At 50.0% G+C, this 17,247-nt stretch overlaps 23 non-coding genes across 23 annotated transcripts; all 23 read left to right on the plus strand.

Moving 5' to 3' along the window:
* The first annotated feature begins 86 nt into the window (after nt 1-86).
* trnaa-ugc (transfer RNA alanine (anticodon UGC)) lies at nt 87-159 on the plus strand. The gene has a single exon. It is a non-coding gene; the product is annotated as a tRNA-Ala (tRNA).
* Nucleotides 160-841: 682 nt separating this feature from the next.
* On the plus strand, nt 842-923 carry trnas-gcu (transfer RNA serine (anticodon GCU)). The gene has a single exon. It is a non-coding gene; the product is annotated as a tRNA-Ser (tRNA).
* A 526-nt stretch (nt 924-1,449) lies between these two features.
* On the plus strand, nt 1,450-1,522 carry trnaa-agc (transfer RNA alanine (anticodon AGC)). The gene has a single exon. It is a non-coding gene; the product is annotated as a tRNA-Ala (tRNA).
* A 676-nt stretch (nt 1,523-2,198) lies between these two features.
* Nucleotides 2,199-2,271, plus strand: trnaa-ugc (transfer RNA alanine (anticodon UGC)). Its single transcript has one exon. It is a non-coding gene; the product is annotated as a tRNA-Ala (tRNA).
* A 682-nt stretch (nt 2,272-2,953) lies between these two features.
* trnas-gcu (transfer RNA serine (anticodon GCU)) lies at nt 2,954-3,035 on the plus strand. Its single transcript has one exon. It is a non-coding gene; the product is annotated as a tRNA-Ser (tRNA).
* Nucleotides 3,036-4,310: 1,275 nt separating this feature from the next.
* trnaa-ugc (transfer RNA alanine (anticodon UGC)) lies at nt 4,311-4,383 on the plus strand. Its single transcript has one exon. It is a non-coding gene; the product is annotated as a tRNA-Ala (tRNA).
* A 682-nt stretch (nt 4,384-5,065) lies between these two features.
* trnas-gcu (transfer RNA serine (anticodon GCU)) lies at nt 5,066-5,147 on the plus strand. The gene has a single exon. It is a non-coding gene; the product is annotated as a tRNA-Ser (tRNA).
* A 526-nt stretch (nt 5,148-5,673) lies between these two features.
* On the plus strand, nt 5,674-5,746 carry trnaa-agc (transfer RNA alanine (anticodon AGC)). The gene has a single exon. It is a non-coding gene; the product is annotated as a tRNA-Ala (tRNA).
* Nucleotides 5,747-6,427: 681 nt separating this feature from the next.
* Nucleotides 6,428-6,500, plus strand: trnaa-ugc (transfer RNA alanine (anticodon UGC)). The gene has a single exon. It is a non-coding gene; the product is annotated as a tRNA-Ala (tRNA).
* A 682-nt stretch (nt 6,501-7,182) lies between these two features.
* trnas-gcu (transfer RNA serine (anticodon GCU)) lies at nt 7,183-7,264 on the plus strand. Its single transcript has one exon. It is a non-coding gene; the product is annotated as a tRNA-Ser (tRNA).
* Nucleotides 7,265-7,790: 526 nt separating this feature from the next.
* trnaa-agc (transfer RNA alanine (anticodon AGC)) lies at nt 7,791-7,863 on the plus strand. The gene has a single exon. It is a non-coding gene; the product is annotated as a tRNA-Ala (tRNA).
* A 681-nt stretch (nt 7,864-8,544) lies between these two features.
* Nucleotides 8,545-8,617, plus strand: trnaa-ugc (transfer RNA alanine (anticodon UGC)). The gene has a single exon. It is a non-coding gene; the product is annotated as a tRNA-Ala (tRNA).
* A 682-nt stretch (nt 8,618-9,299) lies between these two features.
* On the plus strand, nt 9,300-9,381 carry trnas-gcu (transfer RNA serine (anticodon GCU)). The gene has a single exon. It is a non-coding gene; the product is annotated as a tRNA-Ser (tRNA).
* A 1,275-nt stretch (nt 9,382-10,656) lies between these two features.
* Nucleotides 10,657-10,729, plus strand: trnaa-ugc (transfer RNA alanine (anticodon UGC)). The gene has a single exon. It is a non-coding gene; the product is annotated as a tRNA-Ala (tRNA).
* A 682-nt stretch (nt 10,730-11,411) lies between these two features.
* On the plus strand, nt 11,412-11,493 carry trnas-gcu (transfer RNA serine (anticodon GCU)). Its single transcript has one exon. It is a non-coding gene; the product is annotated as a tRNA-Ser (tRNA).
* Nucleotides 11,494-12,019: 526 nt separating this feature from the next.
* trnaa-agc (transfer RNA alanine (anticodon AGC)) lies at nt 12,020-12,092 on the plus strand. The gene has a single exon. It is a non-coding gene; the product is annotated as a tRNA-Ala (tRNA).
* A 676-nt stretch (nt 12,093-12,768) lies between these two features.
* On the plus strand, nt 12,769-12,841 carry trnaa-ugc (transfer RNA alanine (anticodon UGC)). Its single transcript has one exon. It is a non-coding gene; the product is annotated as a tRNA-Ala (tRNA).
* A 682-nt stretch (nt 12,842-13,523) lies between these two features.
* Nucleotides 13,524-13,605, plus strand: trnas-gcu (transfer RNA serine (anticodon GCU)). The gene has a single exon. It is a non-coding gene; the product is annotated as a tRNA-Ser (tRNA).
* Nucleotides 13,606-14,131: 526 nt separating this feature from the next.
* Nucleotides 14,132-14,204, plus strand: trnaa-agc (transfer RNA alanine (anticodon AGC)). The gene has a single exon. It is a non-coding gene; the product is annotated as a tRNA-Ala (tRNA).
* Nucleotides 14,205-14,885: 681 nt separating this feature from the next.
* On the plus strand, nt 14,886-14,958 carry trnaa-ugc (transfer RNA alanine (anticodon UGC)). The gene has a single exon. It is a non-coding gene; the product is annotated as a tRNA-Ala (tRNA).
* A 682-nt stretch (nt 14,959-15,640) lies between these two features.
* trnas-gcu (transfer RNA serine (anticodon GCU)) lies at nt 15,641-15,722 on the plus strand. Its single transcript has one exon. It is a non-coding gene; the product is annotated as a tRNA-Ser (tRNA).
* Nucleotides 15,723-16,248: 526 nt separating this feature from the next.
* On the plus strand, nt 16,249-16,321 carry trnaa-agc (transfer RNA alanine (anticodon AGC)). Its single transcript has one exon. It is a non-coding gene; the product is annotated as a tRNA-Ala (tRNA).
* A 681-nt stretch (nt 16,322-17,002) lies between these two features.
* Nucleotides 17,003-17,075, plus strand: trnaa-ugc (transfer RNA alanine (anticodon UGC)). Its single transcript has one exon. It is a non-coding gene; the product is annotated as a tRNA-Ala (tRNA).
* The last annotated feature ends 172 nt before the right edge of the window (nt 17,076-17,247 follow it).

Raw genomic sequence — 17,247 nt, forward strand, 5'->3', positions numbered from 1 at the left:
AACATTGAAAGGGGGGTGTTGTGATTAGTTCCACCTGAGCTGAGGCTCCGTATGGCACGATGAAGCTGCAGCGCTCAACCCTCAATGGGGAATTAGCTCAAATGGTAGAGCGCTCGCTTTGCATGTGAGAGGCAGCGGGATCGATACCCGCATTCTCCAGGACACTTTTGGACATCTGCGAGGAGACCCAAAGCCATGCGTGTAGCCAATCCATTGGGTGTGGGTGGAGAGCAAATTCAGGGGTGATTTGTCACACAAGGATAGCAGCAAGTGCGAAAGGCAAGCTTTAGAAGATGGTAGTGAGAGCTGCTCTGATGTGTGGCACAGATGGAGTCTGCAGAGTTGAAGATGATAAGCTTTTGCTTGGGAGTGTCCAGGATGGAACAGATGTGAAATGACCACGTGCGAGGGACAGCTGGGGTTGAGCCGTTTGCAGACGACGTTAGGCCAGCAAGGCTGAGGTGATTTGCACATGTGCAGAGGAGGGATATAAGATATACTGGGAAAAGGGTGTTAAATACGGAGCGGCTGGGCAGGAGAATAAGAGAAAGACCAAAGACAACGTTCATAGACGTAGCCAAGTAGGACATGCAGAGGGTTGGTGTGACAGAGGAGAATGCTAGGGGCAGGGTGAGATGGAGGCAGACGATCCACTCTGGCAACCCCCAAGAAGAACAGGCTCAAAGAAGAAGCCAGCATCACTCCAGGCTTCTACCAAAGTGTTACGCAGCCCCTCGTCGGGGATCTGGAGTCAATCTCCCTGCGTCCATACACCAGCGATCAGCTCACACATTATCCCTCGTCAATTCCCAATGCTACTGGCAAAGAGCGGTGTGCGGCAGATGAGGTGGCCGAGAGGTTAAGGCGATGGACTGCTAATCCATTGTGCTGTGCACGCGTGGGTTCGAATCCCATCCTCGTCGAGAGCTCTTTCTGCTTATGTTGATGCATCTTGTCAGTGTAAGATTGGCTGCCAAAGCAGGCATGATGCAATGCTCTTCTTTGGCTCAGTATTCACTTTAGTTCACCATGTGGTCTTGTTGCACAGGTCATGTTAAAGACAATGGTCTGCTAATACAGTAGCAGAAAGACGTTCTGCTTCCAGAATAGCAACATTCCTAATGGCCAACTTGCCCTACACTGAAAACCAAGGGGAGGAGGTCGGTAAGCATATTGATTAGAACCACCTCCCTCAGTTGGCTTCATTCAATGTGAATTAGCAGTGGCTCTAGTCCACAGTCCCTTGGATGTCCAGTCTCCTCAGTCTGTCTCTAAGGCTGATGGCATTCAGTCACGTTAGCATGACAGTGGATTGTCAGCGAGCCGCCTTAGTCTCTCAGCCACCTCCTGGATGCTTTGCAGATTTCAGGATTTGTGCCCCTTCCCTATTTTGATCATACAACAAGTATGGACAAAGTGTAGCCTGTAATAAGTAAGACATGTGGCACAGGGGAGTTAGCTCAAATGGTAGAGCGCTCGCTTAGCATGCGAGAGGTAGCGGGATCGACGCCCGCATTCTCCATTTGACACTTTGCTAGTCAGTGTCCCAATTGAATGCATGTGGCTTCCTTTGGCAAATCTTTATTTCACAGGTGTCGAACTCCAGGCCTCGAGGGCCGGTGTCCTGCAGGTTTCAGATGTATTCTTGATCCATCATAGGGGATTCAAATGGCTAAATTACCTCCTCAACATTTCTTGAAGTTCTCCAGAGGCCTGGTAATGAACTAATCATTTGATTCAGGTGTGTTGACCCAGGGTTATACCTAAAACCTGCAGGACACCGGCCCTCGAGGCCTGATGTTGTAGAGGTTTATTTGCACTTCTCCGCTCACTACCTTTCAGGTACTACCATGTTAACGCTGGCTTCAAACCTCATCAATCTTTGACCATATGAAGTGATTGTCTCCCCTCTTACCCTCACAATACTGGCCGATGGCAGCAAAGAGTCCCCCGGCCCAGTCTGACATCTCTTTTCTCCAGAAGCAGCTGAAAGGGGCTTCCAGTGACACTCTCCTGGCGTACTGCGTAGGGCCCAGACTTGAATCGCTCGGAAATGTCTCGTGTGAGTTACGATTGCACCAAAGAGTCTTGTTGTAGTTGACAAGCCCAGAAAACATTGAAAGGGGGGTGTTGTGATTAGTTCCACCTGAGCTGAGGCTCCGTATGGCACGATGAAGCTGCAGCGCTCAACCCTCAATGGGGAATTAGCTCAAATGGTAGAGCGCTCGCTTTGCATGTGAGAGGCAGCGGGATCGATACCCGCATTCTCCAGGACACTTTTGGACATCTGCGAGGAGACCCAAAGCCATGCGTGTAGCCAATCCATTGGGTGTGGGTGGAGAGCAAATTCAGGGGTGATTTGTCACACAAGGATAGCAGCAAGTGCGAAAGGCAAGCTTTAGAAGATGGTAGTGAGAGCTGCTCTGATGTGTGGCACAGATGGAGTCTGCAGAGTTGAAGATGATAAGCTTTTGCTTGGGAGTGTCCAGGATGGAACAGATGTGAAATGACCACGTGCGAGGGACAGCTGGGGTTGAGCCGTTTGCAGACGACGTTAGGCCAGCAAGGCTGAGGTGATTTGCACATGTGCAGAGGAGGGATATAAGATATACTGGGAAAAGGGTGTTAAATACGGAGCGGCTGGGCAGGAGAATAAGAGAAAGACCAAAGACAACGTTCATAGACGTAGCCAAGTAGGACATGCAGAGGGTTGGTGTGACAGAGGAGAATGCTAGGGGCAGGGTGAGATGGAGGCAGACGATCCACTCTGGCAACCCCCAAGAAGAACAGGCTCAAAGAAGAAGCCAGCATCACTCCAGGCTTCTACCAAAGTGTTACGCAGCCCCTCGTCGGGGATCTGGAGTCAATCTCCCTGCGTCCATACACCAGCGATCAGCTCACACATTATCCCTCGTCAATTCCCAATGCTACTGGCAAAGCGCGGTGTGCGGCAGATGAGGTGGCCGAGAGGTTAAGGCGATGGACTGCTAATCCATTGTGCTGTGCACGCGTGGGTTCGAATCCCATCCTCGTCGAGAGCTCTTTCTGCTTATGTTGATGCATCTTGTCAGTGTAAGATTGGCTGCCAAAGCAGGCATGATGCAATGCTCTTCTTTGGCTCAGTATTCACTTTAGTTCACCATGTGGTCTTGTTGCACAGGTCATGTTAAAGACAATGGTCTGCTAATACAGTAGTAGAAAGACGTTCTGCTTCCAGAATAGCAACATTCCTAATGGCCAACTTGCCCTACACTGAAAACCAAGGGGAGGAGGTCGGTAAGCATATTGATTAGAACCACCTCCCTCAGTTGGCTTCATTCAATGTGAATTAGCAGTGGCTCTAGTCCACAGTCCCTTGGATGTCCAGTCTCCTCAGTCTGTCTCTAAGGCTGATGGCATTCAGTCACGTTAGCATGACAGTGGATTGTCAGCGAGCCGCCTTAGTCTCTCAGCCACCTCCTGGATGCTTTGCAGATTTCAGGATTTGTGCCCCTTCCCTATTTTGATCATACAACAAGTATGGACAAAGTGTAGCCTGTAATAAGTAAGACATGTGGCACAGGGGAGTTAGCTCAAATGGTAGAGCGCTCGCTTAGCATGCGAGAGGTAGCAGGATCGACGCCCGCATTCTCCATTTGACACTTTGCTAGTCAGTGTCCCAATTGAATGCATGTGGCTTCCTTTGGCAAATCTTTATTTCACAGGTGTCGAACTCCAGGCCTCGAGGGCCGGTGTCCTGCAGGTTTCAGATGTATTCTTGATCCATCATAGGGGATTCAAATGGCTAAATTACCTCCTCAACATTTCTTGAAGTTCTCCAGAGGCCTGGTAATGAACTAATCATTTGATTCAGGTGTGTTGACCCAGGGTTATACCTAAAACCTGCAGGACACCGGCCCTCGAGGCCTGATGTTGTAGAGGTTTATTTGCACTTCTCCGCTCACTACCTTTCAGGTACTACCATGTTAACGCTGGCTTCAAACCTCATCAATCTTTGACCATATGAAGTGATTGTGTCCCCTCTTACCCTCACAATACTGGCCGATGGCAGCAAAGAGTCCCCCGGCCCAGTCTGACATCTCTTTTCTCCAGAAGCAGCTGAAAGGGGCTTCCAGTGACACTCTCCTGGCGTACTGCGTAGGGCCCAGACTTGAATCGCTCGGAAATGTCTCGTGTGAGTTACGATTGCACCAAAGAGTCTTGTTGTAGTTGACAAGCCCAGAAAACATTGAAAGGGGGGTGTTGTGATTAGTTCCACCTGAGCTGAGGCTCCGTATGGCACGATGAAGCTGCAGTGCTCAACCCTCAATGGGGAATTAGCTCAAATGGTAGAGCGCTCGCTTTGCATGTGAGAGGCAGCGGGATCGATACCCGCATTCTCCAGGACACTTTTGGACATCTGCGAGGAGACCCAAAGCCATGCGTGTAGCCAATCCATTGGGTGTGGGTGGAGAGCAAATTCAGGGGTGATTTGTCACACAAGGATAGCAGCAAGTGCGAAAGGCAAGCTTTAGAAGATGGTAGTGAGAGCTGCTCTGATGTGTGGCACAGATGGAGTCTGCAGAGTTGAAGATGATAAGCTTTTGCTTGGGAGTGTCCAGGATGGAACAGATGTGAAATGACCACGTGCGAGGGACAGCTGGGGTTGAGCCGTTTGCAGACGACGTTAGGCCAGCAAGGCTGAGGTGATTTGCACATGTGCAGAGGAGGGATATAAGATATACTGGGAAAAGGGTGTTAAATACGGAGCGGCTGGGCAGGAGAATAAGAGAAAGACCAAAGACAACGTTCATAGACGTAGCCAAGTAGGACATGCAGAGGGTTGGTGTGACAGAGGAGAATGCTAGGGGCAGGGTGAGATGGAGGCAGACGATCCACTCTGGCAACCCCCAAGAAGAACAGGCTCAAAGAAGAAGCCAGCATCACTCCAGGCTTCTACCAAAGTGTTACGCAGCCCCTCGTCGGGGATCTGGAGTCAATCTCCCTGCGTCCATACACCAGCGATCAGCTCACACATTATCCCTCGTCAATTCCCAATGCTACTGGCAAAGCGCAGTGTGCGGCAGATGAGGTGGCCGAGAGGTTAAGGCGATGGACTGCTAATCCATTGTGCTGTGCACGCGTGGGTTCGAATCCCATCCTCGTCGAGAGCTCTTTCTGCTTATGTTGATGCATCTTGTCAGTGTAAGATTGGCTGCCAAAGCAGGCATGATGCAATGCTCTTCTTTGGCTCAGTATTCACTTTAGTTCACCATGTGGTCTTGTTGCACAGGTCATGTTAAAGACAATGGTCTGCTAATACAGTAGCAGAAAGACGTTCTGCTTCCAGAATAGCAACATTCCTAATGGCCAACTTGCCCTACACTGAAAACCAAGGGGAGGAGGTCGGTAAGCATATTGATTAGAACCACCTCCCTCAGTTGGCTTCATTCAATGTGAATTAGCAGTGGCTCTAGTCCACAGTCCCTTGGATGTCCAGTCTCCTCAGTCTGTCTCTAAGGCTGATGGCATTCAGTCACGTTAGCATGACAGTGGATTGTCAGCGAGCCGCCTTAGTCTCTCAGCCACCTCCTGGATGCTTTGCAGATTTCAGGATTTGTGCCCCTTCCCTATTTTGATCATACAACAAGTATGGACAAAGTGTAGCCTGTAATAAGTAAGACATGTGGCACAGGGGAGTTAGCTCAAATGGTAGAGCGCTCGCTTAGCATGCGAGAGGTAGCGGGATCGACGCCCGCATTCTCCATTTGACACTTTGCTAGTCAGTGTCCCAATTGAATGCATGTGGCTTCCTTTGGCAAATCTTTATTTCACAGGTGTCGAACTCCAGGCCTCGAGGGCCGGTGTCCTGCAGGTTTCAGATGTATTCTTGATCCATCATAGGGGATTCAAATGGCTAAATTACCTCCTCAACATTTCTTGAAGTTCTCCAGAGGCCTGGTAATGAACTAATCATTTGATTCAGGTGTGTTGACCCAGGGTTATACCTAAAACCTGCAGGACACCGGCCCTCGAGGCCTGATGTTGTACACCCCAGGTTTATTTGCACTTCTCCGCTCACTACCTTTCAGGTACTACCATGTTAACGCTGGCTTCAAACCTCATCAATCTTTGACCATATGAAGTGATTGTGTCCCCTCTTACCCTCACAATACTGGCCGATGGCAGCAAAGAGTCCCCCGGCCCAGTCTGACATCTCTTTTCTCCAGAAGCAGCTGAAAGGGGCTTCCAGTGACACTCTCCTGGCGTACTGCGTAGGGCCCAGACTTGAATCGCTCGGAAATGTCTCGTGTGAGTTACGATTGCACCAAAGAGTCTTGTTGTAGTTGACAAGCCCAGAAAACATTGAAAGGGGGGTGTTGTGATTAGTTCCACCTGAGCTGAGGCTCCGTATGGCACGATGAAGCTGCAGCGCTCAACCCTCAATGGGGAATTAGCTCAAATGGTAGAGCGCTCGCTTTGCATGTGAGAGGCAGCGGGATCGATACCCGCATTCTCCAGGACACTTTTGGACATCTGCGAGGAGACCCAAAGCCATGCGTGTAGCCAATCCATTGGGTGTGGGTGGAGAGCAAATTCAGGGGTGATTTGTCACACAAGGATAGCAGCAAGTGCGAAAGGCAAGCTTTAGAAGATGGTAGTGAGAGCTGCTCTGATGTGTGGCACAGATGGAGTCTGCAGAGTTGAAGATGATAAGCTTTTGCTTGGGAGTGTCCAGGATGGAACAGATGTGAAATGACCACGTGCGAGGGACAGCTGGGGTTGAGCCGTTTGCAGACGACGTTAGGCCAGCAAGGCTGAGGTGATTTGCACATGTGCAGAGGAGGGATATAAGATATACTGGGAAAAGGGTGTTAAATACGGAGCGGCTGGGCAGGAGAATAAGAGAAAGACCAAAGACAACGTTCATAGACGTAGCCAAGTAGGACATGCAGAGGGTTGGTGTGACAGAGGAGAATGCTAGGGGCAGGGTGAGATGGAGGCAGACGATCCACTCTGGCAACCCCCAAGAAGAACAGGCTCAAAGAAGAAGCCAGCATCACTCCAGGCTTCTACCAAAGTGTTACGCAGCCCCTCGTCGGGGATCTGGAGTCAATCTCCCTGCGTCCATACACCAGCGATCAGCTCACACATTATCCCTCGTCAATTCCCAATGCTACTGGCAAAGAGCGGTGTGCGGCAGATGAGGTGGCCGAGAGGTTAAGGCGATGGACTGCTAATCCATTGTGCTGTGCACGCGTGGGTTCGAATCCCATCCTCGTCGAGAGCTCTTTCTGCTTATGTTGATGCATCTTGTCAGTGTAAGATTGGCTGCCAAAGCAGGCATGATGCAATGCTCTTCTTTGGCTCAGTATTCACTTTAGTTCACCATGTGGTCTTGTTGCACAGGTCATGTTAAAGACAATGGTCTGCTAATACAGTAGCAGAAAGACGTTCTGCTTCCAGAATAGCAACATTCCTAATGGCCAACTTGCCCTACACTGAAAACCAAGGGGAGGAGGTCGGTAAGCATATTGATTAGAACCACCTCCCTCAGTTGGCTTCATTCAATGTGAATTAGCAGTGGCTCTAGTCCACAGTCCCTTGGATGTCCAGTCTCCTCAGTCTGTCTCTAAGGCTGATGGCATTCAGTCACGTTAGCATGACAGTGGATTGTCAGCGAGCCGCCTTAGTCTCTCAGCCACCTCCTGGATGCTTTGCAGATTTCAGGATTTGTGCCCCTTCCCTATTTTGATCATACAACAAGTATGGACAAAGTGTAGCCTGTAATAAGTAAGACATGTGGCACAGGGGAGTTAGCTCAAATGGTAGAGCGCTCGCTTAGCATGCGAGAGGTAGCGGGATCGACGCCCGCATTCTCCATTTGACACTTTGCTAGTCAGTGTCCCAATTGAATGCATGTGGCTTCCTTTGGCAAATCTTTATTTCACAGGTGTCGAACTCCAGGCCTCGAGGGCCGGTGTCCTGCAGGTTTCAGATGTATTCTTGATCCATCATAGGGGATTCAAATGGCTAAATTACCTCCTCAACATTTCTTGAAGTTCTCCAGAGGCCTGGTAATGAACTAATCATTTGATTCAGGTGTGTTGACCCAGGGTTATACCTAAAACCTGCAGGACACCGGCCCTCGAGGCCTGATGTTGTACACCCCAGGTTTATTTGCACTTCTCCGCTCACTACCTTTCAGGTACTACCATGTTAACGCTGGCTTCAAACCTCATCAATCTTTGACCATATGAAGTGATTGTCTCCCCTCTTACCCTCACAATACTGGCCGATGGCAGCAAAGAGTCCCCCGGCCCAGTCTGACATCTCTTTTCTCCAGAAGCAGCTGAAAGGGGCTTCCAGTGACACTCTCCTGGCGTACTGCGTAGGGCCCAGACTTGAATCGCTCGGAAATGTCTCGTGTGAGTTACGATTGCACCAAAGAGTCTTGTTGTAGTTGACAAGCCCAGAAAACATTGAAAGGGGGGTGTGGTGATTAGTTCCACCTGAGCTGAGGCTCCGTATGGCACGATGAAGCTGCAGCGCTCAAGCCTCAATGGGGAATTAGCTCAAATGGTAGAGCGCTCGCTTTGCATGTGAGAGGCAGCGGGATCGATACCCGCATTCTCCAGGACACTTTTGGACATCTGCGAGGAGACCCAAAGCCATGCGTGTAGCCAATCCATTGGGTGTGGGTGGAGAGCAAATTCAGGGGTGATTTGTCACACAAGGATAGCAGCAAGTGCGAAAGGCAAGCTTTAGAAGATGGTAGTGAGAGCTGCTCTGATGTGTGGCACAGATGGAGTCTGCAGAGTTGAAGATGATAAGCTTTTGCTTGGGAGTGTCCAGGATGGAACAGATGTGAAATGACCACGTGCGAGGGACAGCTGGGGTTGAGCCGTTTGCAGACGACGTTAGGCCAGCAAGGCTGAGGTGATTTGCACATGTGCAGAGGAGGGATATAAGATATACTGGGAAAAGGGTGTTAAATACGGAGCGGCTGGGCAGGAGAATAAGAGAAAGACCAAAGACAACGTTCATAGACGTAGCCAAGTAGGACATGCAGAGGGTTGGTGTGACAGAGGAGAATGCTAGGGGCAGGGTGAGATGGAGGCAGACGATCCACTCTGGCAACCCCCAAGAAGAACAGGCTCAAAGAAGAAGCCAGCATCACTCCAGGCTTCTACCAAAGTGTTACGCAGCCCCTCGTCGGGGATCTGGAGTCAATCTCCCTGCGTCCATACACCAGCGATCAGCTCACACATTATCCCTCGTCAATTCCCAATGCTACTGGCAAAGCGCGGTGTGCGGCAGATGAGGTGGCCGAGAGGTTAAGGCGATGGACTGCTAATCCATTGTGCTGTGCACGCGTGGGTTCGAATCCCATCCTCGTCGAGAGCTCTTTCTGCTTATGTTGATGCATCTTGTCAGTGTAAGATTGGCTGCCAAAGCAGGCATGATGCAATGCTCTTCTTTGGCTCAGTATTCACTTTAGTTCACCATGTGGTCTTGTTGCACAGGTCATGTTAAAGACAATGGTCTGCTAATACAGTAGTAGAAAGACGTTCTGCTTCCAGAATAGCAACATTCCTAATGGCCAACTTGCCCTACACTGAAAACCAAGGGGAGGAGGTCGGTAAGCATATTGATTAGAACCACCTCCCTCAGTTGGCTTCATTCAATGTGAATTAGCAGTGGCTCTAGTCCACAGTCCCTTGGATGTCCAGTCTCCTCAGTCTGTCTCTAAGGCTGATGGCATTCAGTCACGTTAGCATGACAGTGGATTGTCAGCGAGCCGCCTTAGTCTCTCAGCCACCTCCTGGATGCTTTGCAGATTTCAGGATTTGTGCCCCTTCCCTATTTTGATCATACAACAAGTATGGACAAAGTGTAGCCTGTAATAAGTAAGACATGTGGCACAGGGGAGTTAGCTCAAATGGTAGAGCGCTCGCTTAGCATGCGAGAGGTAGCAGGATCGACGCCCGCATTCTCCATTTGACACTTTGCTAGTCAGTGTCCCAATTGAATGCATGTGGCTTCCTTTGGCAAATCTTTATTTCACAGGTGTCGAACTCCAGGCCTCGAGGGCCGGTGTCCTGCAGGTTTCAGATGTATTCTTGATCCATCATAGGGGATTCAAATGGCTAAATTACCTCCTCAACATTTCTTGAAGTTCTCCAGAGGCCTGGTAATGAACTAATCATTTGATTCAGGTGTGTTGACCCAGGGTTATACCTAAAACCTGCAGGACACCGGCCCTCGAGGCCTGATGTTGTAGAGGTTTATTTGCACTTCTCCGCTCACTACCTTTCAGGTACTACCATGTTAACGCTGGCTTCAAACCTCATCAATCTTTGACCATATGAAGTGATTGTGTCCCCTCTTACCCTCACAATACTGGCCGATGGCAGCAAAGAGTCCCCCGGCCCAGTCTGACATCTCTTTTCTCCAGAAGCAGCTGAAAGGGGCTTCCAGTGACACTCTCCTGGCGTACTGCGTAGGGCCCAGACTTGAATCGCTCGGAAATGTCTCGTGTGAGTTACGATTGCACCAAAGAGTCTTGTTGTAGTTGACAAGCCCAGAAAACATTGAAAGGGGGGTGTTGTGATTAGTTCCACCTGAGCTGAGGCTCCGTATGGCACGATGAAGCTGCAGTGCTCAACCCTCAATGGGGAATTAGCTCAAATGGTAGAGCGCTCGCTTTGCATGTGAGAGGCAGCGGGATCGATACCCGCATTCTCCAGGACACTTTTGGACATCTGCGAGGAGACCCAAAGCCATGCGTGTAGCCAATCCATTGGGTGTGGGTGGAGAGCAAATTCAGGGGTGATTTGTCACACAAGGATAGCAGCAAGTGCGAAAGGCAAGCTTTAGAAGATGGTAGTGAGAGCTGCTCTGATGTGTGGCACAGATGGAGTCTGCAGAGTTGAAGATGATAAGCTTTTGCTTGGGAGTGTCCAGGATGGAACAGATGTGAAATGACCACGTGCGAGGGACAGCTGGGGTTGAGCCGTTTGCAGACGACGTTAGGCCAGCAAGGCTGAGGTGATTTGCACATGTGCAGAGGAGGGATATAAGATATACTGGGAAAAGGGTGTTAAATACGGAGCGGCTGGGCAGGAGAATAAGAGAAAGACCAAAGACAACGTTCATAGACGTAGCCAAGTAGGACATGCAGAGGGTTGGTGTGACAGAGGAGAATGCTAGGGGCAGGGTGAGATGGAGGCAGACGATCCACTCTGGCAACCCCCAAGAAGAACAGGCTCAAAGAAGAAGCCAGCATCACTCCAGGCTTCTACCAAAGTGTTACGCAGCCCCTCGTCGGGGATCTGGAGTCAATCTCCCTGCGTCCATACACCAGCGATCAGCTCACACATTATCCCTCGTCAATTCCCAATGCTACTGGCAAAGAGCGGTGTGCGGCAGATGAGGTGGCCGAGAGGTTAAGGCGATGGACTGCTAATCCATTGTGCTGTGCACGCGTGGGTTCGAATCCCATCCTCGTCGAGAGCTCTTTCTGCTTATGTTGATGCATCTTGTCAGTGTAAGATTGGCTGCCAAAGCAGGCATGATGCAATGCTCTTCTTTGGCTCAGTATTCACTTTAGTTCACCATGTGGTCTTGTTGCACAGGTCATGTTAAAGACAATGGTCTGCTAATACAGTAGCAGAAAGACGTTCTGCTTCCAGAATAGCAACATTCCTAATGGCCAACTTGCCCTACACTGAAAACCAAGGGGAGGAGGTCGGTAAGCATATTGATTAGAACCACCTCCCTCAGTTGGCTTCATTCAATGTGAATTAGCAGTGGCTCTAGTCCACAGTCCCTTGGATGTCCAGTCTCCTCAGTCTGTCTCTAAGGCTGATGGCATTCAGTCACGTTAGCATGACAGTGGATTGTCAGCGAGCCGCCTTAGTCTCTCAGCCACCTCCTGGATGCTTTGCAGATTTCAGGATTTGTGCCCCTTCCCTATTTTGATCATACAACAAGTATGGACAAAGTGTAGCCTGTAATAAGTAAGACATGTGGCACAGGGGAGTTAGCTCAAATGGTAGAGCGCTCGCTTAGCATGCGAGAGGTAGCGGGATCGACGCCCGCATTCTCCATTTGACACTTTGCTAGTCAGTGTCCCAATTGAATGCATGTGGCTTCCTTTGGCAAATCTTTATTTCACAGGTGTCGAACTCCAGGCCTCGAGGGCCGGTGTCCTGCAGGTTTCAGATGTATTCTTGATCCATCATAGGGGATTCAAATGGCTAAATTACCTCCTCAACATTTCTTGAAGTTCTCCAGAGGCCTGGTAATGAACTAATCATTTGATTCAGGTGTGTTGACCCAGGGTTATACCTAAAACCTGCAGGACACCGGCCCTCGAGGCCTGATGTTGTAGAGGTTTATTTGCACTTCTCCGCTCACTACCTTTCAGGTACTACCATGTTAACGCTGGCTTCAAACCTCATCAATCTTTGACCATATGAAGTGATTGTCTCCCCTCTTACCCTCACAATACTGGCCGATGGCAGCAAAGAGTCCCCCGGCCCAGTCTGACATCTCTTTTCTCCAGAAGCAGCTGAAAGGGGCTTCCAGTGACACTCTCCTGGCGTACTGCGTAGGGCCCAGACTTGAATCGCTCGGAAATGTCTCGTGTGAGTTACGATTGCACCAAAGAGTCTTGTTGTAGTTGACAAGCCCAGAAAACATTGAAAGGGGGGTGTTGTGATTAGTTCCACCTGAGCTGAGGCTCCGTATGGCACGATGAAGCTGCAGCGCTCAACCCTCAATGGGGAATTAGCTCAAATGGTAGAGCGCTCGCTTTGCATGTGAGAGGCAGCGGGATCGATACCCGCATTCTCCAGGACACTTTTGGACATCTGCGAGGAGACCCAAAGCCATGCGTGTAGCCAATCCATTGGGTGTGGGTGGAGAGCAAATTCAGGGGTGATTTGTCACACAAGGATAGCAGCAAGTGCGAAAGGCAAGCTTTAGAAGATGGTAGTGAGAGCTGCTCTGATGTGTGGCACAGATGGAGTCTGCAGAGTTGAAGATGATAAGCTTTTGCTTGGGAGTGTCCAGGATGGAACAGATGTGAAATGACCACGTGCGAGGGACAGCTGGGGTTGAGCCGTTTGCAGACGACGTTAGGCCAGCAAGGCTGAGGTGATTTGCACATGTGCAGAGGAGGGATATAAGATATACTGGGAAAAGGGTGTTAAATACGGAGCGGCTGGGCAGGAGAATAAGAGAAAGACCAAAGACAACGTTCATAGACGTAGCCAAGTAGGACATGCAGAGGGTTGGTGTGACAGAGGAGAATGCTAGGGGCAGGGTGAGATGGAGGCAGACGATCCACTCTGGCAACCCCCAAGAAGAACAGGCTCAAAGAAGAAGCCAGCATCACTCCAGGCTTCTACCAAAGTGTTACGCAGCCCCTCGTCGGGGATCTGGAGTCAATCTCCCTGCGTCCATACACCAGCGATCAGCTCACACATTATCCCTCGTCAATTCCCAATGCTACTGGCAAAGCGCAGTGTGCGGCAGATGAGGTGGCCGAGAGGTTAAGGCGATGGACTGCTAATCCATTGTGCTGTGCACGCGTGGGTTCGAATCCCATCCTCGTCGAGAGCTCTTTCTGCTTATGTTGATGCATCTTGTCAGTGTAAGATTGGCTGCCAAAGCAGGCATGATGCAATGCTCTTCTTTGGCTCAGTATTCACTTTAGTTCACCATGTGGTCTTGTTGCACAGGTCATGTTAAAGACAATGGTCTGCTAATACAGTAGCAGAAAGACGTTCTGCTTCCAGAATAGCAACATTCCTAATGGCCAACTTGCCCTACACTGAAAACCAAGGGGAGGAGGTCGGTAAGCATATTGATTAGAACCACCTCCCTCAGTTGGCTTCATTCAATGTGAATTAGCAGTGGCTCTAGTCCACAGTCCCTTGGATGTCCAGTCTCCTCAGTCTGTCTCTAAGGCTGATGGCATTCAGTCACGTTAGCATGACAGTGGATTGTCAGCGAGCCGCCTTAGTCTCTCAGCCACCTCCTGGATGCTTTGCAGATTTCAGGATTTGTGCCCCTTCCCTATTTTGATCATACAACAAGTATGGACAAAGTGTAGCCTGTAATAAGTAAGACATGTGGCACAGGGGAGTTAGCTCAAATGGTAGAGCGCTCGCTTAGCATGCGAGAGGTAGCGGGATCGACGCCCGCATTCTCCATTTGACACTTTGCTAGTCAGTGTCCCAATTGAATGCATGTGGCTTCCTTTGGCAAATCTTTATTTCACAGGTGTCGAACTCCAGGCCTCGAGGGCCGGTGTCCTGCAGGTTTCAGATGTATTCTTGATCCATCATAGGGGATTCAAATGGCTAAATTACCTCCTCAACATTTCTTGAAGTTCTCCAGAGGCCTGGTAATGAACTAATCATTTGATTCAGGTGTGTTGACCCAGGGTTATACCTAAAACCTGCAGGACACCGGCCCTCGAGGCCTGATGTTGTACACCCCAGGTTTATTTGCACTTCTCCGCTCACTACCTTTCAGGTACTACCATGTTAACGCTGGCTTCAAACCTCATCAATCTTTGACCATATGAAGTGATTGTGTCCCCTCTTACCCTCACAATACTGGCCGATGGCAGCAAAGAGTCCCCCGGCCCAGTCTGACATCTCTTTTCTCCAGAAGCAGCTGAAAGGGGCTTCCAGTGACACTCTCCTGGCGTACTGCGTAGGGCCCAGACTTGAATCGCTCGGAAATGTCTCGTGTGAGTTACGATTGCACCAAAGAGTCTTGTTGTAGTTGACAAGCCCAGAAAACATTGAAAGGGGGGTGTTGTGATTAGTTCCACCTGAGCTGAGGCTCCGTATGGCACGATGAAGCTGCAGCGCTCAACCCTCAATGGGGAATTAGCTCAAATGGTAGAGCGCTCGCTTTGCATGTGAGAGGCAGCGGGATCGATACCCGCATTCTCCAGGACACTTTTGGACATCTGCGAGGAGACCCAAAGCCATGCGTGTAGCCAATCCATTGGGTGTGGGTGGAGAGCAAATTCAGGGGTGATTTGTCACACAAGGATAGCAGCAAGTGCGAAAGGCAAGCTTTAGAAGATGGTAGTGAGAGCTGCTCTGATGTGTGGCACAGATGGAGTCTGCAGAGTTGAAGATGATAAGCTTTTGCTTGGGAGTGTCCAGGATGGAACAGATGTGAAATGACCACGTGCGAGGGACAGCTGGGGTTGAGCCGTTTGCAGACGACGTTAGGCCAGCAAGGCTGAGGTGATTTGCACATGTGCAGAGGAGGGATATAAGATATACTGGGAAAAGGGTGTTAAATACGGAGCGGCTGGGCAGGAGAATAAGAGAAAGACCAAAGACAACGTTCATAGACGTAGCCAAGTAGGACATGCAGAGGGTTGGTGTGACAGAGGAGAATGCTAGGGGCAGGGTGAGATGGAGGCAGACGATCCACTCTGGCAACCCCCAAGAAGAACAGGCTCAAAGAAGAAGCCAGCATCACTCCAGGCTTCTACCAAAGTGTTACGCAGCCCCTCGTCGGGGATCTGGAGTCAATCTCCCTGCGTCCATACACCAGCGATCAGCTCACACATTATCCCTCGTCAATTCCCAATGCTACTGGCAAAGAGCAGTGTGCGGCAGATGAGGTGGCCGAGAGGTTAAGGCGATGGACTGCTAATCCATTGTGCTGTGCACGCGTGGGTTCGAATCCCATCCTCGTCGAGAGCTCTTTCTGCTTATGTTGATGCATCTTGTCAGTGTAAGATTGGCTGCCAAAGCAGGCATGATGCAATGCTCTTCTTTGGCTCAGTATTCACTTTAGTTCACCATGTGGTCTTGTTGCACAGGTCATGTTAAAGACAATGGTCTGCTAATACAGTAGCAGAAAGACGTTCTGCTTCCAGAATAGCAACATTCCTAATGGCCAACTTGCCCTACACTGAAAACCAAGGGGAGGAGGTCGGTAAGCATATTGATTAGAACCACCTCCCTCAGTTGGCTTCATTCAATGTGAATTAGCAGTGGCTCTAGTCCACAGTCCCTTGGATGTCCAGTCTCCTCAGTCTGTCTCTAAGGCTGATGGCATTCAGTCACGTTAGCATGACAGTGGATTGTCAGCGAGCCGCCTTAGTCTCTCAGCCACCTCCTGGATGCTTTGCAGATTTCAGGATTTGTGCCCCTTCCCTATTTTGATCATACAACAAGTATGGACAAAGTGTAGCCTGTAATAAGTAAGACATGTGGCACAGGGGAGTTAGCTCAAATGGTAGAGCGCTCGCTTAGCATGCGAGAGGTAGCGGGATCGACGCCCGCATTCTCCATTTGACACTTTGCTAGTCAGTGTCCCAATTGAATGCATGTGGCTTCCTTTGGCAAATCTTTATTTCACAGGTGTCGAACTCCAGGCCTCGAGGGCCGGTGTCCTGCAGGTTTCAGATGTATTCTTGATCCATCATAGGGGATTCAAATGGCTAAATTACCTCCTCAACATTTCTTGAAGTTCTCCAGAGGCCTGGTAATGAACTAATCATTTGATTCAGGTGTGTTGACCCAGGGTTATACCTAAAACCTGCAGGACACCGGCCCTCGAGGCCTGATGTTGTACACCCCAGGTTTATTTGCACTTCTCCGCTCACTACCTTTCAGGTACTACCATGTTAACGCTGGCTTCAAACCTCATCAATCTTTGACCATATGAAGTGATTGTCTCCCCTCTTACCCTCACAATACTGGCCGATGGCAGCAAAGAGTCCCCCGGCCCAGTCTGACATCTCTTTTCTCCAGAAGCAGCTGAAAGGGGCTTCCAGTGACACTCTCCTGGCGTACTGCGTAGGGCCCAGACTTGAATCGCTCGGAAATGTCTCGTGTGAGTTACGATTGCACCAAAGAGTCTTGTTGTAGTTGACAAGCCCAGAAAACATTGAAAGGGGGGTGTGGTGATTAGTTCCACCTGAGCTGAGGCTCCGTATGGCACGATGAAGCTGCAGCGCTCAAGCCTCAATGGGGAATTAGCTCAAATGGTAGAGCGCTCGCTTTGCATGTGAGAGGCAGCGGGATCGATACCCGCATTCTCCAGGACACTTTTGGACATCTGCGAGGAGACCCAAAGCCATGCGTGTAGCCAATCCATTGGGTGTGGGTGGAGAGCAAATTCAGGGGTGATTTGTCACACAAGGATAGCAGCAAGTGCGAAAGGCAAGCTTTAGAAGATGGTAGTGAGAGCTGCTCTGATGTGTGGCACAGATGG

The sequence above is a fragment of the Maylandia zebra genome, linkage group LG12, assembly GCF_041146795.1.
Source record: "Maylandia zebra isolate NMK-2024a linkage group LG12, Mzebra_GT3a, whole genome shotgun sequence".
In the NCBI taxonomy this organism is placed as follows: Eukaryota; Metazoa; Chordata; class Actinopteri; order Cichliformes; family Cichlidae; genus Maylandia; species Maylandia zebra.